The 25,976-nt window shown below is 38.8% G+C and overlaps 1 protein-coding gene across 6 annotated transcripts in view; it reads right to left on the bottom strand.

Moving 5' to 3' along the window:
* Positions 1–25,976, bottom strand: part of SGMS1 (sphingomyelin synthase 1) — a 280,487-nt gene that overhangs the window by 129,292 nt on the left and 125,219 nt on the right. For all 6 annotated transcript variants that reach the window (XM_024744803.1, XM_024744799.1, XM_024744800.1 and 3 more), the window contains 2 exons: positions 12,553–12,592; positions 6,078–6,221 (listed from right to left, as the gene is read on the bottom strand). The gene's annotated coding sequence lies outside the window, so the exon portion shown is untranslated. The remainder of the gene's footprint in view (positions 1–6,077; positions 6,222–12,552; positions 12,593–25,976) is intronic.

The following is a 25,976-nucleotide window of genomic DNA, read 5'->3' as shown; positions in this document are numbered from 1 at the left end:
AGTAGTCATTAGTTTAAGTCATGCCAAATATATCACTGTTTCCAGGAAACTGTGTTCTAATGTAGCAACGCAGAGTGACAGATGGACCAGGAAAGGCTACCTGCGTTAGATCAGTAACCCTGATAGCAGGTCCTCCTCTGCAACATTAATCTAATAAGGGAGTCTCAAAACAAGAAAATTAAAGTTCACAACAGAGTGTGTAATTCATTTAGGTTAGTGAGTAGCACATGTACGTATTACATATTTCTGTCAGATGGCAATGCTTCTTGCTAAACTCCTATGTAGTGCCCAAAGAGTACTAAGGCAGCTGAATTTTCAAATCATAAAACTGATTCCACAGGATCTGCACATTGTACATTTAAACCATAACATTAAGAATTTCTTTTTGAGACTGATTTCTTTTTTGTATCACTGGCATATTAATTATTATTAATATTATATTAATTGCAACTATTTTCACTTTCAAATAATATTCCACTAATTCAGAATCAAATGAAATAATATTGAATAAATGGACCAACATACACCAGAGCCCCTCAGGACATCATCATGTGGACCTATGGCAGATATCACATAACGAAATATAACAAATAAACCCCCATAAAGTGGAGGACTTACCTAGGAATCTTACCTAGAAGGGTAAACTTATAGGATATAGGAAAATATTGGACAATTAATTAATCAAATCAATGAACAAGAATAAATCTCATCTCAATAAATAATGTGTCAAAGACATCAAAGTCCCCACCAACTCAGAAAGCATATTATAAGGAATTATTCTCCACCTCATTCCTGACCTAATCCAACTGTACACAGCAGACACTCAAATTAAAAAGGGAGGCTGGGCTTGTACCTAAATTTTTAATAATTTTTTGAGCTCTGCCCTAAATATCTTCCCACCTCATCTATTAGAAGCACCTACTCAACAAAAAACCTACTCATTCTTCCACTTATGCAGAATGACACAACAGATATCTTAAACTACTCTCTCAAATAAAAATAAAGAAGAAAATATAACATCTTTTAAAATGTACCAGTGAGGCAACAATAAAGTAAGAGACAGTAAAAGTAGGAAAGCTGGGAAGTAAGAAAGCAACAAAACCAGAACCCTGGTCACCCTGAACTTATTATAATGATTACATGGAGCAAGAGAGTAGATAAAACCAAGACTCATCAAGTTGGTGAGTTTAAGAGCTCCTGGCATAAAACTGGAACTTTACAGAACTATACCCTCAGGATATGGGCAATGAATGAGAAGTAAACTTGCTCCATCAAAAGAGAAGAGAAACTGCTTTTTATCCCCAGCACCTTTTTGGGGGGTGAGGTGAGGCATGGCGGTGGTCTGGGCGGAAAATTTCCCTTGAGAATTCACAGCCAACAACTAGTACTCATGTGGTTTTGTGGTCTAAATTCGTACTGTATGCTTCAAGAAAGCTCAAGCAGAGAATTTAATTTAAAGACTGTCTAGATTGATGGTACCTACAGGTACCTGGCAGAAGCAAATATAAATACTCCCTGGGAAAACCTACCTTTAATTTTGACCCTAAAGAACTCACACAGATAAAAATTGCAAGGGGGCTTCCCTGGTGGCGCAGTGGTTGAGCGTCCGCCTGCCGATGCAGGGGACACGGGTTCGTGCCCCGGTCCGGGAAGATCCCACATGCCGCGGAGCGGCTGGGCCCGTGAGCCATGGCTGCTGAGCCTGCGCGTCCGGAGCCTGTGCTCCGCAACGGGAGAGGCCACAACAGTGAGAGGCCCGCGTACCGCAAAAAAAAAAAAAAAATTGCAAGGAACATGAGTTCATCCAATAAATCATAAACACAAGGAAATACAATACTATGAATGAGCACCAACAGAAACAGGCAAATGAAATCAGATCTGAAAAGACTTCGAATACTGGAATTATCAGCATAAAATAAGTATACTTAATATATCTCACTAAAGAAGAAATTGAAAAGGAGCAAAATTTTATTTAAAAAATATTACCAAGCTGGTCTTTAGGGAAATTCTTTACTTAATCCACTGAGCTGTGGCACAAACATAGCTAAAGTGCCTGATTCAAGAGGGGTCAGTTCTGTGATTCATTAATATCAATCTTCAGTTTAAGACAGCCCACCCAAAATGCTCTAAAAGAATCTAGAAGTAGATAAAGGAGATTTCACAGACTGTCAGGCTCAATATCACACACCACATCACTCTGATGGCAAGAATGCCCTCATACTACCCACATCAACCAGAATATAGAGACCAGTCTCCCAGGGCTAACCTTGCAGGGGTATACTTAGTACCATTCACTGACCCCATCACCAAAAGTTACTTTCTACCACCAATGACTGTAAGGCTATCACTCCATCTCTCCTAACCTTAGAACTTCTGAGGCACGCCCAGGGAAACCACTGCCCTACAAGCAGGTCAGTCTATGGGAATTCCAACTGGAGGGCCTATGGTTAAGTACCAAACCCAAGAGGGATTGTGTCCCTGCAGGAGAATTGCAGGCATAATGAACACTGGAAGCAGTACTGTGCAAACATCTATTTTCTTTCTATTTTTCATCCTCCTGTAGGTTCACTACGCCACAGTGATTCTCAGTCTTTACTTCCTTAAGGAAGTAAACAAAACTTTCTTTAAACAAAACTCTGTGGAAGCTCACTATATAAAACATATAAAAGCAGAGCTGGTGATTGATGAGACAAGAAGGTGGTCAAAGGCCTTGCCTTCCTCCCTCACCTGTAACCCACTCCCAGGTATGTTGGAATTTCAAGGGCAATAAGGAACCATGTCTGAAAAGCACTGGCCTGGTGAGGATGATGATATAATGATAAGGATGATAATTTAACTTAACAGTGATGCCTTTAGAGAAGAATAAAAAGGAACAATATAGTCCCAGCTTTGTATCAGCCTAAGTAGAATGCATCTATTAAATGTTGACCCATCTCAGCTGTCATCACCATTTGAGAACTCTGACCCCCTAGGAGCACAGAACTTCAGTTCAGGAGAAGCCATATTTGTACTGCATGGTGAATGTTTCTAAGAGATTGTAAAGCAGCATCACTCATGAGGCCTGGGGTTCCTTGCGGAAAAAAAGAGGGGAAAAAATGCTTAGTTAATAGTACATGAAGCATCAAGTACATTACGGAACCAGTAGGGCCAAACTATCTGCAAATAAGAATTTGAGAAGTTTCTTCTAACCACGGGAAAACTGAAGTTACTTGTCATAGATGGGTTACCTCAATGAAAGAAAAAGGAGGTTTCAAAATTTACGAGTCAAAAGGGGATTTCCAGTACTCCCTTCATGCATTTGTACTGGGAAATTTACAAGTCAGGTTCACTGTATAATGTGACAGAGGAAGTGATCTGGGTTTTCTCATCATATCTTAACCCTCATTAGTTATTTTACAAGATATATAAAAACTAGTGGCAATTATGGAGTTCTTGTTTATTTTAATGCTTCTGTCCTACCACTGTGGCCTAATCTGGAGAGGTACTAACTGAATTGAATGAGGATTAGGTCTACCTAATAATAAGACGGAATAACTTATGTTATTACCCACATGGAACACTCTGTAGCCACTTTTTAGCATGTTGTAAAAGAAAACTTAAAAACATGGGGAAAACGCTGAAGTTATACTGAGGAAAAACAGATCTAGAACACTATAATTCTAATTTTGTACTTTTTACAAGGTATACGTAGTCGTAAGGAAAAAAACTGGCAGCATCCACACCAAAATATTACCAGCAGCTATCTCTGAGTGGTGGTTTGTATTTTGTTGTTTGAACTTGCTAATGCTCATCAAATTTTCTGTTAAGAATTAGGAAAAAAGTAAATTTAAAAACAAAAAGAGATTTTACTTTTAGTAAAATTGGTACAATATACCTGAAGTTCTAAGGTTTGTATATTTCATAAATTTTGAGACTCATATACAAATGCAAGAGCTGTGTGATTCTGTAGCCAAACTCCAGCCACAACTGCTTTGGAAGGAACAGCTGCTCACCAACAGCTCAGGTGAGCCAAGCCTAACTGCTCCCGGCAGCATACTAGGCTCAGTGTGGGAAAGGACACACAGCCGGGGAGGCATACCTCCCAGGTTTCAGTCCATCCTAACAGAATTGTCACTGTTTGGATGCAACCCCATCAGTGACTACACCAGGCTATCTAGAAACCTCTGCCTCTGTGAGGGTGAGGCCTATTTAACTGTTTGTTTTAAGACTGCCTTTGTATTAATGTAAAGCAGGAAAAAATCCTTGGCCACATTTGCAATCTAAATGTCACCACCGTGTAATCAGTGAGGCAGCGTAATTGTTCAAAGCACAGTCCGTGAAATCAGACAAATCTAGGTTCAAGTTCTGGCTCTACTATCCTCTAACTGCACGGGCTTGGGCAAGTTTCATAATGTCACAAGCCTCAGGTTATTCATCTTTCAAAGAAGGTTACCACACCAACCTCCCAGGATTTTATACACAGATTTTCAACTCATATTGCCCACTATTGGGGACAAAACAAAAAGTGGATATGATTTATTCTTTTTTTTTTTTTTGGCAGTACGCCGGCCTCTCACTGTTGTGGCCTCTCCCGTTGAGGAGCACAGGCTCCGGACGTGCAGGCTCAGCGGCCATGGCTCACGGGCCCAGCCGCTCCGCGGCATGTGGGATCTTCCTGGACCGGGGCACGAACCCGTGTCCCCTGCATCAGCAGGAGGACTCTCAACCACTGCGCCACCAGGATTTATTTTTAAACTCACTTAAACTTAAAACTCACATCCTTCAGGGAAACTTCTCAGCTATACATACTGAAAGTGATCACTTGAGCCAAGACTAAGCACTTGAATAGATGTCCTACATTTTAAGGGATTCAGGCTCTGAAACAAGCTTGTGAACTACATGAGAAGATTTCTAGCAAAATCTCATCATCCCTTGCCTTTATCATCTTCACTAACTATATTGAAAGGATCTGGGTACTGGTACAAATGTCACAGACACAACAGGATTGTATCAGAAACATCAAAGTCCACTCATACTTCCTATACGGCCTTCATAATCAATTCAGAATGTATCAACAAAGACGTCAGAGCGTATGTTAGAAAGAGGGCATATTTTAATGTCACATACCGATAATATACTCTCAGTGAAATTATAAAATTAGAAGATACTTGATTTTAATACACTAATTAAATGCTATAAATCCCATTTCTGCCATTTACTCTCTGAGAAACAGCAGGCCAGCTGTTTAACCACTTGGAACCTCAGCACTCTCATCTGGAAAGTGGGACTTGTTTAATGTTCTCACGATGGTATGATGATCGAAGATATAAACTGTTTGGCACAGGGTATATTTAAAGTGTTCTATATTGGTAGATTGGGAAAAAGAACGTCTAAAGGATCAAGACGACACACAACATGGCATAGGCTATGCCATAAAAAAGGAGCCAGTGCATCAAAAGCCAGACATCGCTGAAGGTCGAAGGATGTGAAATAATGCATTACCCTGACCTTGATGATAAAGTTGGTTGAGGAGTAAAGAATTATCGCTCTAAGCAAGAAAATGAAGTAACCACTTAACGCTGTAACTTGAGGGGTCAAGGAGACAAGCAGGTCAAATTCAATGACTAACAGGGAACCAGTGAATCAGATGCAGCTACCACCCAGTCAGACTCAGATATGGCCTTGATGTCAAACAGGGTAGAGAAAAGCCAGTAAGTAACAGCTGATTCAAAGGACACACATTCATTGAGCTTTGATACTGACTGCTCCATTCCCAGAAGAGAAAGCAGTGAGGTATCCGGCTAGAAATTTACTATCGCTTTCATTTGTCCATAGTCAAACGTTGCCTTTTTTACTGTCATCTTTATTGTATGCCAGGCAATAGGAAGGACTCTAGAGGGGCTGAGTCAGAGTTGCTTAAGAAAGAGTTAAGAGTGACCTCCTGTTACACAGTCAAGTTCAGAGAACAACAGTCACTAGTGTATTTGAGGCCAGAGGGTGAGGTTCTGCTCTAAGAAGGTTCCCAGAGAACGGCTCAACTTGACTTAGTACAGAGTGTGCCACACTAGGTTCAATCCAAGCTCTAAGTCATGACATACCTCCAACAGCTACTGTTTTGCATTTATCGCTGGGTTCCTTTAAAATTATTCTCATGTACGCTTCCTGAGGCAGGGTCTTGTCTTCTATTTCATAAGCTTCTCAGCCAGACACTTTTGTGCATCCCAAAGAACTCAATGGTGTACCTAGAATAGAAGAGCAATTTAAGCTTAACCACTTTGAAAATGGAATCATGAAATTCCTACATTGAAAGAGACCTTATCAATCCAGGACACCTCACCATAAAGAAAAGCATTTAAGTTTTCAAGTATTAGACTGGAAACAAAAATTCACAACTGACCTTCCCCACCTCCCACCCCATCTTTTGTCACCCCCATCTTTTTTTCTTTTTTTCTTTCTTTCTTTCCTCAATCTTTAATAAAAATTGTCATAAAATATACATAGCATAAACTTATCCCATCTTTTCTTAACTGAAAACAAAAGTCTGTAACCCTCTATCACAGAGAGGTATCTCTCCTTTTATATATTTATCTACTCTTTAACTGTCAACAAATAACTGATGTTCACAAATAAAGTATAGCAGTTTCACTATGAAAACAAAGGGTAACTCCTAAATTACCCTCTTTACAAGTTGACTGATAAAAAGGTGGTCATTTCTCTAGGCTAAAACATTACCCTCATGAATGATACCTTTCATAGTTATATGTGTGTAAATGGGTGTGTGCATAACCAGGAAGATAGAGATAATGTTTTGCATCTGACAAGGAACAAAGAAAGTTGTTCATTTAGTCCCTATTTACGGTCATTTGTACTTACATGTGAAAGAATGTGGAATCTAATGGCATCTAGCAAGGTGGCATTTCATTTTGATCGTGTTTCTTTTAATCAGCAACATTCTATTTTTTTCTTTATAATAATGTATTAGAAGTGGGTTCTCAACTATTTTCAGGATCACACAAGCCCCTCATCATTGAATATCTGATGATAGCTAAGCCTATTCTACTACCACTCAAATTTCAGGAGGATCTTCAACTCTTTGAAGCCCATCCCTGGACCCCAGGATAAAAATCCTAGGGATTTGCATGGACCAAACTGGGTTCCTACCTTAAGAAAACTAACAGGCTAAACTTTGTGAGGAAACAATTCTTGGAACAAAAAACTACTCTTGATAGTCCGTAAGGACCTAGTCATACCAAGCAATCTCCCATTTTAACCAACCTTTAGCACTATCCTTGTAAATAATCAAATACAGTCAATAGAAAGCCACTGTCACAAACTAACTGAGAACAAACAAAAAGGACTCTCTTGCCATTACATTAGCTTAAAAGTGTTCAATTAAAGCTCCGCAACGAAGAGTAGCCCCTGCTCACCACAGCTAGAGAAAACCAGGACGTAGCAACGAAGACCCAACGCAGCCAAATATAAATTAATTATTTTTTTAAAAAAAATATTTTATATATTTTTTTAAAAATATTTTATATATTTATATAAAAGAACATCATCTTTTGATGATACCAACATACAGTGCATATACCTAAAGATAAATCAAGGGTTCCACCCACCTAAAAGAAGTATAACTCAGGGAGCTTCCCTGGTGGCGCAGTGGTTGAGAGTCCGCCTGCTGATGCAGGGGACACGGGTTTGTTCCCCGGTCCGGGAAGATCCCACATGCCGCGAAGCGGCTGGGCCCATGAGCCATGGCCGCTGAGCCTGCGCGTCCGGAGCCTGTGCTCCGCAACGGGAGAGGCCACAACAGTGAGAGGCCCGCGTACCGCAAAAAAAAAAAAAAAAAGTATAACTCAGGAAATAGGGTGTCACCTTATATTCAAGACCTCACTGTCTCATATTACAAACAAAAATCTGGGGTTTTTTAATAATAATGTTTGGGAAAACAACTTTAATTAATGCTAGCTTTGGATGCTTATAGGTCCCTTGACAGAAACTGGTTAACAAAGAGAAGCAAAGAAATAGATTGAACAATTATTTTCAGAGGTAGGATCTAACAATAGCAAATGTGAGGTATCATTTTTTAAAAGTCTTTTAAATATCATTTTAAAAAGCAATATGGATTTGGGGATTATGGATGCCCAATGGAATAGGTCTGTTTATCTCTACTTCCTTCTCAACCCCATTAAAATTATAGCAAAGAGGACAAAAGATATAAATCCGTAAGGACAAAAAGAACAGAAAAGTATATTAGTGAAGACAACAGACATCAATGGCATTTTGGAAGCTGAAGGCAGAGATGACTGCTGAGCAGAGCAGAGCAGAGCAGAACAGGCAAGCAAACGAAAGAGAGGCAAACGAAGCTTGAGAAGCAAACGAAAATCCAGCCGAATGCTCCAGAAAGGCTCAGGACATGCAGCTTCTGGTCCCCGGGAGAAGACAGCAAGGAGCTGGAGAAGAAGGAGGCTGACTAAAGTCTGTACAAAACGCAGTTAGACCCTTGCCTTATACCACATATAAAACTTAACTCAAAATGGATTAAAAACTTAAATGTAAGACCTGAAAATATAAACCTGCTAGAAGAAAACATAGGGGGAAAGCTTCATGACACTGGATTTGGCAACGATTTCTTGGCTATGATACCAAAAGCATAGGGAACAAAAGCTTTAAAAATAGACAAATGAGGCTGTATCAAACTTTAGAACTTCTGTACAGCAAAGGAAACAATCAGAGTGAAAAGACAACCTATGAAATAGAAGAAAATATTTGCAAACTATACATATTATAAGGGATTAATATCCAGAACATATAAAGAATTTCTACAACTCAACACCAAAAACCAAATAACCCTGTTAAAAAACCTGGACACTTCTCCAAAGAAGATGTACAGATGGTTAACAAGCATATGAAAGTATCCTCAACATCATTAATCATCAGGGAAATGAAAATCAAAACCAAATGAGATACCATCTCACAGCTGTGACGATGACCACTCTCAAAAACCAAAACAACAAGTGTTGGCGTGGAGAAAAGGGAACCCTTGTGCACTGTTGGTGGTAATGTAAAATGATGCAACCACTCCATGGAAAACAGCATGAAGGTTCTACAAAAAGTTAAAAATAGAACTATCCCATGATCCGACAATCCCACTTCTGGGTGTATTACCCCTCGCCCAGAACTGAAAGCAGGATCTCGAAGAGGTATTTGCACAACCATCTTCACTGCAGCATTATTCACAATAGCCAAGAGGTGAAAGCAACCTAAGTGTCCATCAACAGATGAATGGATAAAGAAGATGTGGCACATACATATAATGGAATATTATTTACTCTTTAAAAAAAAAAAAAGGAAATCCTGTCATATGCTACAACATGGATGAACCTTGATTGAGGACATTACACTAAGTAAAATAAGCCAATCACAAAAGTAAATACTATAAGATTCTACTTATATGGGGCATCTGAAGTAGTCAAACTCTTAGAAAATAGAACAGTGTTTACCAGAGGCTGGGGCAGGGGAAAAAGGAGAGTTGTCCAGTGGGTGTAGTTTCAGTTTTGCAAGAAGAAAAAGTTTCAGAGACCTGCGGCTTAACAACGTGAATACAGCTAACACTACTATATTATACACTTAGAAGGTTAAGAGGGTAAAATTTATATTGTGTTTTTAACCACAGTAAAAAAATTAAGGAGATTATCCTGGATTACCTAGACAGATTCAATGTAATCATAAGGGTCCTTAAAAGTGAAAGAGGTAAGCAGACAGGAGGTCAAAGAAATGCAACATGAGATGTATTTGACCTGCTGTTGCTCCTTTAAAAGGGAGGAGGGGGGCCGAGAGCCAAGGAATGCAGCTGGGGAAAGCAAGGGAATGGATTCTCCTCTAGGAAGGAAGGCAGCCCTGCAGACAATCCTGACTTTAGCCCAGTAAGACCCATGTCAGACTTCTGACCTACAGAACTGCAAGGTAATATATTTGTGTTGGTTTAAACAACAACCAAAAAGGAGTTAGAACTCCAGATCTTCTCCCCAACTAGTAGAGCCAGCCTAACAGTCCTTACTTCCATAAGAGGAAGCAGTTTACTCTCTGGAGAAAACCATACAGCAAGACTTCAGACTCAGAGACATCAGATAAGGTTGAAATAGAGGCATCAAGAAGTCAGCATTACAGGCTTGGATGGTGAGACGTCTGGCCCCCTCCCCCCACATGGCTCCCGCAAATCCTCACAGGCCAGCTTTTACCCCACAAAACAGTGAACAGAGGATTCTGTTTTGGAGAAATTGAAAGATCCAAGAAAAAAGATGTGCAGATTCTGATGTCTTGGAGACAGCAACTCACACGTCCAGGTTCCTGTCCAAAAAGCCTATAGTGAAGTCCACTAGGTAAACAAATTTCCAGTCCACTTTTTATAGTCTCACTCCCAAATATGAACAGACAACTAAATTCTCACCATTAGTTTGAGTAAAACCTCTAACATTAAAATCAGGTGCCAAGGGACTTCCATGGCTGTCGAGTGGTTAAGATTTCACCTTACAACGTAGGGGCTGTGGGTTCGATCCCTGGTCCGGGAGCTAAGATCCCACCTGCCTTGCAGCCAAAAAACCAAAACATGGAACAGAAGCAATATTGTAACAAATTCAATAAAGACTTTAAAAATGGTCCTCATAAAAAAAAAATTTTTTTAATCAATTTATTTATTTATTTTTGGCTGTGTGGGGTCTTTGTCGCTGTGCTCTGGCCTTCTCTAGTTGCCGCGAGCAGGGGCTACGCTTCGTTGCGGTGCACGGTCTTCTCATTGTGGTGGCTTCTCTGGTTGTGGAGCATGGGCTCTAGGCTCACGGGCTTCAGTAGCTGTGGCTTGCTGGCTCAGTAGTTGTGGCTCACGGACTTAGGTGCTCCGTGGCATGTGGGATCTTCCCAGACCAGGGATCGAACCCGCGTCCCCTGCATTGGCAGGCGGATTCTTAACCACTGCACCACCAGGGAAGCCCCCCAAAAATCTTCAAAAACAAAATAAAATAAAACCAGGGGCCAAAACAAGTTGATAAAAAGGGGAAACAGAGGAAAAAGAGAAGTTCAAAAAGCAGACAGAAACTGCAAAATAATTCAATTCATATTCTCAAGGGAAAAGAAAATATTGTATCCATGAAATAAGAACAGGTTCCCATTTTTTTAAAGAAATATTCAGAGGCCAATAAAAAATTAAATTTGAAATTAAAAATATGCTGGCAGAAATTAGAAATTCAAAAAATACTAAGAAAACCTCTCAGAAAAAAAAGAACAACACAGAAAGTTAGAAAATAGCTAAGAAATAGACATTAAAAAATTACAGAATCAAACCAGTAGGTCCAAATATCCAACTAACAAACTGACAGAAAACAGAGAAAAGGGTGGAGGAGAAGGAAAATTATCAAAGAAATAGTATAAGAAAAATTTCCAAATTAGAGGACATGAGTTTCTGAATTGAAAGGACCATGAACATCAACAAGCCGTAAGACATATGTTCCAATATGAAAGTTCAGAATTCTGGGGATAAAGAAAAGAGTCAAACATTTTCCAGAGGAACAAAATAGTTCACATACAACCAACTAGAAAGAAGAATGGCCTGAGACATTTTAATATGTCTTGCAAAGCTCAGTCATAAACAAAGTATAGTCATAATAAAGCAAACATTAAATATGTATTTAACCACAGACTGTAACATGACTGCAAGAGACAGGAAGAGTAGATGTGTACTGAGGGTAAAGAGTTGTGTATGAGAGGTAAATCCTCAGCAGGAAATCAATGTGTATGTCTAAAATTTTAAAAGAAATCAAGAAATGCACACAGTGGGCTATTTAGAAATAGGTAGGTGGACATGAGAAAATATAACTAAAAGAGTTGAAAAGTACCATCTTTGGGTAAAGGAGTAATGGGAGTATAAGAACAACAGGGAACGGCTGTTACAGTACTAGTTTAATTTTAAACAATGTACATGCAATTATCTCAAAATAAATAAAGTAAATGGAAGGAAGGGAGGGAGGAAGGAAGAAAGGAAGGAAAGAATATTTAACAAGGCAAATCTGCAAACTGTTACACAGTGGAGATCTCCTATGTTCATCTACACAGAAAGAGTGAAATAGCAACTATTCTAACATTATGCAAATACTTTCTGTGGCTTGGAATAAAATTTCCAATTATAGCACCATACATGAATTCCAAAAGTGCTGTATCACAAACAACTAAAATGATAACATGCTTGGCAAATGGTACTGGATGCTTCAAAAATGTGACTCTAATAATGAAGACACTGACATCAAATATGTATGTAAAGAGTTGGAAGAAAATTATTCTGAAGTAGGAAAAAAGTATTAATTGTAATATTATGTTTTATATAAATGTGATTATTAAATATACATGTGTAACTAGATTAATTAAATGGTATAAGTATGTACTTGACTATTACATCTATATCCCCAAAACATTCCTTATATGTTCAAGTTGATGACAAAAATTGTTTTGTTCTTCTCATGGGAAAACACGAAAAATGTAAACTTAACATAAAAGGTACATAAAGAAATTAATTCCATTTACCTGAATCCCGTTATTTCTCTTTATCAGTCTTCCTTCCAATCTAGAAGAAAATAATAAGTAAATTAAACTGCATTCTTCTGGTCATGAGCTGCTTATAAGAAAAAAAAACTTAAACTATTATTTACTTCTTGTTCCCTAGCCATAGCAAAAATTGTTCTTTCCCACTTCTCAGCTAATTTCTGGCTGTCATGGTACTCAGAGTGAGCTTTACAAAGCAAAGCTATGCAGAAGCAAGTATGTAAAGTCAAGCCAATAAAAAATTGCATTCCAAGGGTAACTAACGGTATCACGAGTTCTAGAATCATATATTTTATAAATTATCTTCTCACCATTCAGCTAAATAACCGCTGACAATACAGAGAAAGATAAAGAAGCATGAAGGCATGTTTTCAAAACATAAGAATTATGTAAAAAAGGAGTAAAAAAGGTAGCAACATGTTTATATTCAGTATCCTGTGATAAACTACACACCATATAAATGTTTATGATCAAAGAGCTTATAAAAAGACTTTAATCCACCTCATCTTAAAAGCTTAGAAATGCTTCCTCATTGAATTTCACAAAAGACTTTCTCAACTAAAAATGAAATATAGCCCTTTGAAAATATATATGTGAATATACATGTGAATTACGGTACCTGCAGAAAGAGGCGAAAAAGTACCCTTTTAAAAAATTAATAAACATTTGTATTAATATATTTTATACATACAGAAATCTTGAGTGGCTTAATTTTCCTAAAGTGAACACATATGTGTAACCACCACTCTCCCCAAAGATCACCACTGCCATGACTTTGAATACCACACACTAGTTTTGCCTATTGGATCAAGGATCTGTCTGAGAGTCTAAGAATCTCTGCATCTGGACCAAAATAAAATGCAAGAGAGAAGCAAGTAGTCACAGACTGCAAGAAGATATTATTTCAGAAAGATGTTGATGTGTCTGAGGAAGATGTTTTGACTGGTTGCATGGTTGTTTGAAGTCAACCTGCAGGGTCTCCAGAGACCACAGGAAACAGAAGGTGTTTTATGATATAAATAGCAGGGAAAGGGCCTTTCTTCCTATTGTCCAGGAGGTATGTACGGCTGGAAGTGACATGTGAGAAGCAGGAGCAGAGGGAAGGGGGGAGGGGGACAAGGGAGTTTGGACCTCCTTTCTATAGGTATAAAAACACCTATAAAATAAAGATAATTACCAAACAAGTATGTTTAGTCTACTACTAGTCTAACAAGCTAGACCAAGTTACTGAGGCATCATCTCATTTGATCTTCCAATTGCTCTGAAGACAGCGTATCTTATCTGCCTGTAGACAGATAAGGATATTAAGTCTCAAAGCAAAGTATAGTGCACAAAGTTAAACAGTTAGTAGGTGACGCAAAGCTGTTCCTCTTTACAGCCTGTATGCAGGGCTAGACACCAAAAACAAAAAGGAAAATGTTCACAGAAAAGAAGCCATTGTAATTGGATACAGAATATATTGTATTGTCTTTGCCCATGAATCATTATAAGAAAAGAACCAAGTAATTCAAATTCCATCAAGCCTTTCTGCTGAATTACCAAAAAGTTGAATGGTTCTGTTACGTGTAAACTAGGCGTACTCATCTTTCTGTACCTCAAAGGAGAAATTTCAAAAGAAATCCTTAAATTTCACAAGGTGTAAATTTCTGACATGTTAACTTGTTTTATCCACTTTGAATGCCTTCTCACTGCAAGTGTGGAAATCTAAAGAACACGATGTCCCTCAGAGAAAGTCACAGATACAGAAGGCAAATTACCACCAAAAATTATTGAGGAACCTATGATAATGTCACCTTCAAACGATACACCACACCTGCATGAATATCTAATTCTATCATAAGTACGTTCAAAAAAGCGGGGGCCAAAATGAGAACACTCTTCAAAAAGGGAACTTTCTAATCTGCTACTTGAGAGGGAGAGGAAATAAAATATCTTTAAAAAGTTGTTATAAGACTATGTGATAAGGCCTTCTTGCACCCTCACTGATAAATACAAAATAATACGTCAATGTCAATAACTATGACTGTCAGACATCATGAAATGTCTTCACATTTAATCCTGTAAGAACCCTGCAAGCAGGGAAAGGTTAGGATCACCAATTTATCAAATGCAGACACTGGGCCCAAACAGGTCATATAACTTGTCCAAGGTCAGAAAATTGTCCAAGGTCAAAAACTTGTCCAAGATTTCAATGCGAGGAAGTAGGAAAAGGTCCCAAATCAAGTAGTGTTGAACGCCAAAAACACAAGACAGTTCTGGCTTAAAGATGACAGCAACCAAATCTGTTTTCCAATTCCAAATCATTTAGTGATTCTTTCACTATTTTCCCGTTTCCAATTGTTTTTGATATGTCCTGAGCAAAGGATATCAACATGCCTTCCTTCTGCGAAATGGGGGGAAGTTTCTTGTTAGCCAGTGGCTTGAGGACAGGAAATAAAAATAGGTCTGGATGGACTCTTTTTATGGATTTAGATAACTGCTAAAGCAGCTGAGAGCTCTCTGGTGATTGTCTGTACCAGCTCTGGCACAGGGAAAGCATAGTAAAAGGTGCAGGCTTGATTTTACAGTGGACACATGCTGTGAACATACCATGTGAATTCTTTCTGGGACTCGTGAGTAAGAGAGTTAACTATGCTCACCTTGCACAGTAAAGCAGGAAAAAAATTATCCAAATTACACTTAGATGGCCGTGGCTTTAAACTTTCAACTAAGACTGAGTATAGTAAGGCAAGAATCTTTGTAGACATTAACCCAGTGACATTCAGAAGAATATTGGGGGGAGTGGGGACAGAGTAAGGTACCCTTCCCTTATTCACAATAATGCTGGTAAAGCAATACCCAAACTCCTGTGTTTTTACTACTGCTGACTTCCTCCCAAGAAAAACTACACTGAAGTAGAAGAAGATTCAAAGTAAAAAGGAATGAGAGGGGCATCCCTGGTGGCGCGGTGGTTGAGGGTCCGCCTGCCGATGCGGGGGACGCGGGTTCGTGCCCCGGTCCGGGAGGATCCCGCGTGCCACGGAGCGGCTGGGCCCGTGGGCCATGGCCACTGGGCCTCCGCGCCCGGAGCCTGGGCTCCGCAATGGGAGGGGCCACAGCGCTGAGAGGCCCGCGTACCGCAAAAAAAAAAAAAAAAAAAAAGTAAAAAGGAATGAGCCTCAGGAGCAAAGCTGAGGAAAGAAAAGACTCAAGTTCACAACATTCTCTAAGGCATTGCAAACTCCTACTCTACAAGCCTGTATTTGCAGGAAGGCCAGTCCTTTCAAGGCTTATGACTCCCTCTTAGGTCAGAGAGGGCAGTGGTTCATCTTGCTAGGTGGCTCACAGACATAAGACACAGAAAGGGCAGCAGGTATGCTTCATTTTTTGGCATCCCTGTCCCAAACTGAATTATTGTAATTCAGTTGCTTCTTCTCAGGGGGAAAACGGTGTGTAATCATACTTGAATACTACAGTAAGACCAGTAACAGCACATGACCAATTTAATTATATTTTCCTATTTTTATTAAATTTTCTATTAAAATTATACTTTATTAGAATAGGAAAAACCACTGAAAGTGTCCTCATTCTCACTCATAAACAGAGTGCTATGCAAATTAAATCTTACTTTAAAAGAGTTCAAAATCCAAAGTACAATGTTAGTGCTTTCTTCCTCTAATATTTAACTGTCAGTAAACACAGTTTAATAGAAACTTTTCTTTCTTGGCTTGGCTTGGAGAAGAACCTTTACAGTCTTAAGACTACAGTTGCGGGACCTCCCTGGTGGCACAGTGGTTAAGAATCCGCCTGCCAATGCAGGGGACACGGGTTCGAGCCCTGGTCCAGAAGGATCCCACAAGCCACAGAGCAACTAGGCCCGTGCGCCACAACTACTGACACTGCACTCTAGAGCCCGTGAGCCACAACTACTGAGCACGTGTGCCACAACTACTGAGCCCGCACTCTAGAGCCCGTGAGCCACAACTACTGAGCACGTGTGCCACAACTACTGAGCCCGCACTCTAGAGCCCGTGAGCCACAACTACTGAGCACGTGTGCCACAACTACTGAGCCCGAGCGTCTAGAGCCCGTGCTCCACAACAAGAGAAGCCACTGCAATGAGAAGCCCGCGCACCGTAACGAAGAGTAGCCCCTGCTCGCCACAACTAGAGAAAGCGGAGGTGCAGCAACGAAGACCCAATGCAGCCAAAAATAAATAAATAAACAAATTTATATAAAAAAAAAATAAAGTCATAGATGATAATTAAAAAAAAAAAAAAAGAAGACGACAACTACAGTTGCAAAGCCCCAGGCATCCTGTCTAGTTTATGGTGACTGCAAGCCGCAGTCTCCTGCTGGAGATACTGCAAGGCTTCCTTCTGCTAGCAGCTGGGACCAGTGTTCTTCACCAGGGAGAACACGTTCAACCACACTCCAGGTAAGTCTTATTCTTCCCTTCGCTACAGTATATTCTTACTGTACAGCTCCTTGAGGGCACGAGCCACACTTGACCAGTGTTCTGTAAGATGTTACAGAAAAACTCGAGCGAACTTTTTGGCCAACCCAATATAATGCTCTCAGTACCTAGGACAAACATTGGTGGCACCCAACAAAACCCTACCATGTTTCTCTGTTAGCAACTATAACAAATCAAGCCCTCAGTTCAGCCACCCTTACTTTTCTTGCTTAGTCATTATTATCAAAAGTGGATTACTACACACCCTCGAAAGACTTAGTCATTGCTAAATGTTTGCCCCTGCAGTTCCCTATAATGTCCTTTGCCTACCCTGCTCCCCACACTGTTAGTCCATGTCTGTCACGGGGCTTAGTAAGAACAATGGAAATAAGCATATTTGCAATAATGAAGGAATTGTCCACATGCTCTTTTCTGACTTAAGAACTTTTTTCTCAAAATATTATATGCACACCAATAAATTCTGGATTGGTAATTATGTCCACATAATATTTTATTATAATTTACCTTCCAGTAAAACCATCTTTACACAGTCTTACGCCACTATCCAAAACAGTTTCAAGTAAAATAGGATCAAAAACTATAACGCCTTTTAAAAAATTATCCAAACCACATCTAATCTATCATTGTCCAAGCAGTCTCCCTCTGAAACAGTCACACTTTCTCCCTAACTACTCAGAAAGTCTCATAAATATAAGTTACGCCATATCCCAAACATACAGTATATACAGGTCAGCAATGTAAGAACTACTTTAAAAATGAATCCAAATGCCTTGCCTTTTGATTCTGGATTCTTCTCAGATATTGAGAATAAGTATTTCATGGAAATTAAAGGAACTCACAACGAGAATTTTCTAATTTCCTTTTTAAATACTTTGCAGTAACATTAGAGCTTCAAAAGAAAATTCAGCATGAATTGTCAAACCAAGCTACCATAATAAACTTTGCAAGTCACAAAAACTGTCTTTTGTGTTCCTAAAAAAGGCAAAATTTAGCTGGCTAATACGAATATAAGATGAACTAAAAAGAAATCCCAAATGTACTCCAATATAGAAACAGATTAAAACATTAAATCCAGTTCCAAGGGAGATTATGAGAAATGGTTTTTTAACTGAGAATCAACTGATTTACTAAAATTGAATTTACAGAAGACATATCACAGTGTCAGTTCACCCACTCCTATTTCTGGGGGATTCTACCACACCCAGGCTCAGTTGCTTTTCAACTGCCATCTTCTGTATCATGTGTTACAAGTCCCCACACACAGCCATAGCTGATTGGACCTGGAGAAACATCTGACCAAAATACAGCCATTCATAGGCTGGCCAGGAGCCTTCAACTTGTGTTTATTGGCTAAAAAGCTGGGGCCAGCCAATCAAGATTCTCTGCCTCAAAAACTGGAATTAAGAAACTCTAAAGGAAATTGCCAGTTAGATATTGGGGTAAAAGGTCAAGAGGCACACTCAGGGTCAGGGTAAGTGTCATGAGCCAAGTCTGCCATAGAAAGTGAGAGCTGAACCTGAACCACTTCCTAATCTGGGATTCTCAGGAGAGCTACATCCTGATCTCCACCTTCACCCCTCTACCTTTCCTTGAGTGAAACTAACCTGGTTTTTGCAACCAAAAAATTACCGAAAGACAGAGCCTATGAATGTAACCTAAATTAAATTTTTATGTGAAGACCTACTATTGACATGTTTAGTTAGAATTAAAGCACCTATTTTTAGACTAATTTAAGGAAGTGAATAGCTCATATCACTTAGTAAGAAATCTGAGGTCAAATTTTTTTCAACTCCCTCTTTCTTCTAGACTTCAGGTTTCTCACCTATAAAATAAGGTCAATTTAGGAGAAGGTCTATAAATCCTCTCCTATGGTTTATAATCTCAGTACAGGCAACCTCTGGCAATATCAACACATCCCTTTCAGACCAAGGAGGATTCTAATTCTGGGCACAGTTTCTGAGCAGTGGTGCAAAACATTCTGTATTACCTGGGCTGTCACATGATGAATTTTCATCTATTAAATTCATAATTGGAACTACAAATTTTCCTGTAAAGACTCTTAAAAATGTGTCACTTCCCAGGCTATCCCATTTGTACACAGAATATTAGAATTTTATATATTGTTTTCAATTGCTCTATTTTTCATTTAAAATATAAAATGATACTACAATGCCCTACCTCTCCCTTAAAGAAAGTAAGAAGCAGAGAGTGTTACTTGATTGGTCATTAGAGGAAATACTTAGATCAGATGGTGCTACCACCTTAACCGTAATATTTTCAATACTCCACCTGGGTGGAGTGGGGCTTGGAGGAGGAATGGTAACAGAACAAGGCATTGGAAATCCAAATACCCATTTTAAATATTCTTGTCACTCAGTTTTGAACAAATTAGAAGAGCATTAATCTCAGAGTCTGAAACTATAAGTACTCAAAGAATGAAATTGCTATAAAAGTATCTTTTTAATGATGTCAGGAAAAATCGTCCAAGATTTTGAAATGGACAGAAGAGAGTCCTAGGTGTCTGTCCCTTCAGTGAGTGCTAGACATCACCCGGAGGACCTTCTGGGAATTTTCTGAGTCAATAGGGCTACGCACCTTTGACCGACTATTATTTTACACCTCCATAAAACAGACAGTAGTTCCAAATAATTCTTATCCCTAGCAATGCAAATAAAATCTGATCTGCCTGGAAGGAAAGATGATCCAAACGTTATGTTTTATTGCTCTTTTTAAACCAATTTTGTTATCTATTAATAAACTCATTATAGCATTCCTTTTTTTTCAGTTCTTCAAATTCTCCTTTAATTCCCTAAGTTGAACAAAAACTATGATATATATTCATTTTATACCTACATGCAATACTTTTTAACTTTTTGAAAATTACTCTTTAGCAATGATGATGCATTTTAAAAATCGCTCTGTTATAAACACCTAGAAAAGAGTTTCTATCACTCACAGCAACTGGTCACAGTATAACCTATCAGGCTATGAATAACTGGTCTGTGCTATTTGGGAGCCGGATCCTTGCAATTCAGTGACAAACAAATGGCAATGACATCACAGCAATTTCACCAGTAAAGCAAGTTACATTCTCAGCCTTTTATGTACATCAGTGGGTAGCAAGCCTTGAATCCCAATGCCGTAGATGTATATCATGCATCCACTTCTTAATGGATACAGTGTAAACAAAATCCAAGTAAATCCACATAGAAAACAGTGGTGTGCGCGGACGTGTGTGTGTGTGTGTGAGAAAAACACAACTAAAAATACAGTCAGATCTTGATACTGAGCTGCATGAGCTATTTGTATATTTTGAAGATTAATCTCTTGTCAGTTGCTTAGACTGCAAACATTTTCTCGCATTCTGAGGGCTGTCTTTCCGTATTGTTTATGGTTTCCTTTGCTGTGCAAAAGCTTTTAAATTTAATTAGGTCCCATTTGTTTATTTTTGTTTTTATTTTCATTACTCTGTGGTTTATGTCAAAGAGTATTCTTCCTATGTTTTCCTCTAAGAGTTTTATAGTGTCCGGTCTTATATTTAGGTCTTTAATCCATTTTGAGTTTATTTTTGTGTATGGTGTTAGGGAGTGTTCTAATTTCATTCTTTTACATGTTACTGTGTCATACAGAGTGAAGTAAGTCAGAAAGAGAAAAACAAATATCGTATATTAACGCATATATGTAGAATCTAGAAACATGGTACAGATGAACTTATCTTCAAAGCAGAAATAGAGAAACAGACGTAGAAAACAAATGTATGGACACCAAGGGGGGAAAAGGTGGGGGGGATGAAGTGGGAGATTGGGATTGACATATATACACTACTAAGTATAAAATAGATAACTAATGAGAACCTGCTGTATAGCATGGGGAACTCTGCTTGGTGCTGTGTGGTGACCTAAACGGAAAGGAAATCCAAAATGGAGGGGATATGTGTGTATATATAGCTGATTCACTTTGCTGTACAGCAGAAATTAACACAACATTATGAAGCAACTATACCCCAATTAAAAAAAAAATACCGTTAGATCCATGCAACAAAGACAAGTGGGACACATAACCTACCAAATTAAGCAACCCAATTTATTCAGAAAAAAATAATAATCTTAGTTGCAATCTGTTGCTCTTATCCTGTTGCTTTTGTCCTTAAATGTTCTGAGCTAAATAGCTACACATGTAAATTAGCAAAGCAAGGCTCATATATGCAGGCAATTTTTTAAAAAAATTCTTGGAACCTCTAAACTCCTCAAAATAGGGGGCTTAAATTAAGATTCTCTACTCATCACTTGATATGACTGCTTTAAAGGAAAAAGTACAGACATTAGCAGAAAACAGGGCCAAATGATTCTACTTTACAGAAACAGTGAGTAGAAGTAATTGTATCATTCATTTTTCTAAATGCTATTTAAAAAAACCCATCAAATGAAAATCAATAGGAGTTTCTTGATATAAGTAAATTTGATGCATGAAAATATATTTCCACTAATGATTTATGCAGCTGAAATCACTTGCAAGTCACAAGTCTCTAAGACTTAAAATAAGTCACTGTAATTTATAAAACGTGATTGAAATATACTTTTCAAGACTTGGACAACTATTCAGGAAACCATTTAAAGTTTCATGCACATGTAAAACTACTACTGCTGAAACCACATCCTTAGGTTTGGAGAACTCCAAGTTTCATGCCACTCCCAGATCTGTGCAGGGACCCCCTTAATGCGTAACATCGTTTTCTCCTCCTCTTCAAGGACTACTCTTTCCTTTCAGAGCCTCATCCACCCGGCTCCCCACTCCACTGAAGTCAGTCAGATTCCACTTTTTAAAAACCCTTCTATGGGGACCTCCCTGGCAGTCCTAGCAGTTAGGTCTGCAGGGGGGCACGGGTTTGATCCTTGGCTGGGGAACTAAGATCCCACATACCGCGGGGGCCAATAAATAAATAAGTAAATAAATAAAAACAAAAAGCCTTCTTTGGCAGCAATTACCTTTGCTCCAGAATTTCTCAGAACCTTAAATATGCTAATGAGCACTGAGAATCTCCAAGAAAGGTCTGCAGTAACATACTCCTCTCACTTCTCAGAACTCCAAGGACTAGATCTTGGAAATTAACATCCTAGGGAAAATGATGCACTTGGCTAGGTTCTTGAATTTCCTCCACTGGGTTTATTCCTCAGCCAAGAGTTAAGTGTCCATCCAGGCCAGCCACATGCAAAGACAAAGAGGGCCTCACCTCCTAAGTGTCATCTGAGGACGTGAAGAACTGCCAGAGAATCATTGATCCACTCACTCGCTGCCCTGATGTTTTAAGTTTGCATCATTAAAGTAGTAACAACCATGGGCTACAAAGCATCGCCTGCCTTAGGAGACCTGGTTAAAACAAAAATCTTTAAATGGCTCATTTATCAAACAATAAAGTGGAGACTTAACTGCCCAGATGAGAGAAAAGTGACTTTCTAGGCTCATTTTTTGTTTTCTCTTTTAGTAAGTGAAGATCTTCCTGAAATATATTACATTTTTTTCTTACTTTCCCCGTTTACAAAAGTAACAGATGTTCCCTGAATGATATTAGAAAATAAAGATACTCACAGACAAGAAAAATTACCAGTAAACTTAGCCATCAGTCAGAATCACTTACCATTTTGAAATATTTCTTTCCAGTCCTTCTTTAGAACACCAGAAGGACAAGGATTTCTGTTTGCTCCACTGGTGTATATACAGTTTAAATAAATACTTTTTTCCTTCCTGTATAAATTTTTTGTATTTTTGGCATAATTTCGTGTATTTTGTATACTTTTTATACACACTTTTGTGTACTTCCTGTTTTATAAATTCATTCATTTTACAAATTTAGGACTATACACACTGTTTTATAATCATTTTTCATGTCACAACATGTGGACATGTTTCCAGGCTATTAAACTATTAAATATTCTTCTGCATTTTGCCCTCTGCCCCCTCCTCTATTTTGAGATGGTTGACTCACTGTTTTGTGGAAAATTATGATTCCCCCCACCCCAACTTCTAATAATATTTTTTTATAAGAGTTACCCAGATTCACTGTAAAATTTTGGAAAATGCTGTTGGGTTTTACCAACTTGAGGATATATATACATACTACTTTGTAACTTGTTTTCACTCACATTACATCCTAAACATTTTCCTGCCTCCTCAAATATACTTCCGAGGCTATTTACTGATTTTTTTTAAAAAAAACAAGAAGAGTACTCAGAACCCAATTTCACATGATTGTCATGAGTCAAAGGTCATCATTAAGAACATCAATTATTGTAATACGCTATATGTACATAAATCAGGATATCAGGAGATGCCCTAAGTCTGTTCTGTTTTATTGGTTTGTTTGTTTGTTTTTTTAAGAGCTCTCCAATATCAACTTTTTAATCAGTGGTCTCTCTTCCATGAAAGTAAAAGAGACATAAAATAGCTCTCAATCAGTTCAAGTGTCTGCCAAGTGAGTTACTGATTCAAACAGATTTTTCCCAAGCCATGTTCCTACTCTAATAATAATAAGAGTGAGGAAGAACAGGCAGATGAGGATGAGAAGAATTATTTTCCTGTTACTATAACTTGGGTGATTTCAAAACAACTTCTACTATTTCTGAATCACTGATGAAAGGTGTATGTCAACAGTTTCAATGAACTTTTCCACAGTCAGTAAGAAATGCATATCCCTCAACACCTCCAAATTTGTGTAAGAGCATTTATTTAGAGGAAGTTTACTCCAGCATCTGCAAATTCTCTCCCAGCATTCATCAGAAGACATTTCTGCATTGGTCATAGTTTCCTCAAGTGCTGTGACTTAACTGATTAACCAACATTTGAGGCCCAAGAACTCCGGGACATTAGAGATGCTTTTTTAAAAGATATAATCATCTGATGACCCTCCTGCATAATGAATCAACTTCTTCATTAAATCCGTTCCCAAAAACACATTTTATATTCCAGAGGCATACTCGTAAATGAATGAGACTGATACCATCAGGCAAAGATGCTACCAGAACTAACCTCTAACCCTGATCCTGTACAATGGACAATACAGTTGTATAGTGTCCTAAGTGGATGTAGTCAAGTAATCTTTTGTCTTTTATTGAAGATACAGAAAGAGTCTGGAAACAATCAGCACCACAAACAACAGGGAAAATCTATGCCCAATTCATCCACAGAAATTAAAACGGTATCTGCCACGCAACAGGCACTGAACAAATTTTCTGAACAAGTGAATGTTCTCAAACAATAACATTTTTCATTCACCAAAAATTCTTTCCTCTGAGATATGGGAATATATGTGTATGTATAGCTGATTCACTTAGTTATAAAGCAGAAACTCACACACCGTTGTAAAGCAATTATACTCCAATAAAAATGTTTAAAAAAAAATTCTTTCCTCCATGAGAACCATCAGGGTTTAGTACATATGAGATTATTCAACCTGCCTCCTATTCTACTTAAATTTGGGGGGAGCCTGCACAAACACCTGCTAAGGTAACAGTGACAAGTCTCACCAGAAGTGTCCAGTTTTCTCAGCATTATAAAACTACTTAAGAGAGACACCAGAAGCAAGATACCTTTTCCAAAGTAGCCACAAACTTGTCCTGCAGTTCCATGGTAGGCCTTTTCAACTCAATTACATCAACCCTCCAAATGTTGCCCTTTGAAAGGTCAAAATCACTCATTAGAAAACAAACACAGCTCAATCGAATACATTTGCCTGAAGCAAACTGAGAATTCGAAGAAATGCCAACAGGCTCCGCACAAATAGGGGTTGAGTCCAGTGAGCTGCCAATTTTTTTGACTTTGAGAAAGTCTTTTCTGCCACCTCTGTGCTTCAGGGTGGGTAGAAAGTGTGTGTGTGTGTGTGTGTGTGTGTGTGTGTGTGTGTAAACTATAAGACAGGGATCTGGGTGAGACGCTCTCTCTCATCTGTGATTTTGTATTGAAATGATTTGCATTTACAATTATTCCAATTATTCTAACTATTCCAAATTATGAGCAAGAGTTGAGTTTGATTACTGTTGATTAAAAAATTGCCATGGGAGGCAATGCAGTATAATGATGAGAGACAAGTTTGAAATTAAGAAATGTAAATATGACACCTAACATTAGAAATATGTGGGGACATTTTTGGCTGGCACAGTCATTGAGGTCCCTAGTGGAATTTAGTGAGTGGGTTGTAGGGAAGCTGAAAGTCCTGAAATATGTGGGACAGGCCCACACATGAGGTCTTTTCTTAAATAACAACTGTGAGCAACAGGGAAGAATCTGGATTTCAGACCACATGGTTTCTCAGTAGCTGTGACCTTTAATGACCTGTGGTTAAGTCATTTAATTCTGAGCCTCAAGTTCCCTGAAGGTAAAATGGGAATATTATTATCAGCCTCAAAGGGGTTTTTTGGAGAGTAATACATAAAACATCATGGTGTGGGCCTGGAGCAAACTGCCCACATACAAATCCTGGCTCTACTAACTGTGGGCCCTTGTGCTTCAGCTTAACCTCCTCACTTTCCTTACCCATAAAACTCAGGCAAAAAAAGTGCAGGGTTTTGATGAGTTGTGGCTCAGTGCATTTAGCTGTTGTTATTATTAGTGCAGGGCTAATTATTAACAGGTGCTCAGTGGGTACTCCGACCCCATGGCCACACAAGACCACATTACAGAACCTAGATACACACTTTCAAAAGCTTATTAACTACATCCATCTCAGATCACCACTGACAAGAACAATCAGTAAAAAGAAATAGGGGGCTTCCCTGGTGGCGCAGTGGTTGAGAATCCACCTGCCGATGCAGGGGACACGGGTTCGTGCCCCGGTCCGGGAGGATCCCACATGCCACGGAGCGTCTGGGCCCGTGAGCCATGGCCGCTGAGCCTGCGCATCCAGAGCCTGTGCTCCGCAGCGGTAGAGGCCGCAGCGGTGAGAGGCCTGCGTACCACA

This window comes from Neophocaena asiaeorientalis, unplaced genomic scaffold, assembly GCF_003031525.2.
Source record: "Neophocaena asiaeorientalis asiaeorientalis breed wild unplaced genomic scaffold, Neophocaena_asiaeorientalis_V1.1 scaffold131, whole genome shotgun sequence".
NCBI lineage: Eukaryota > Metazoa > Chordata > Mammalia > Artiodactyla > Phocoenidae > Neophocaena > Neophocaena asiaeorientalis.
Note: the sequence above shows the minus strand (reverse complement) of the source record. Positions and strands in the feature narration are given on the sequence as shown.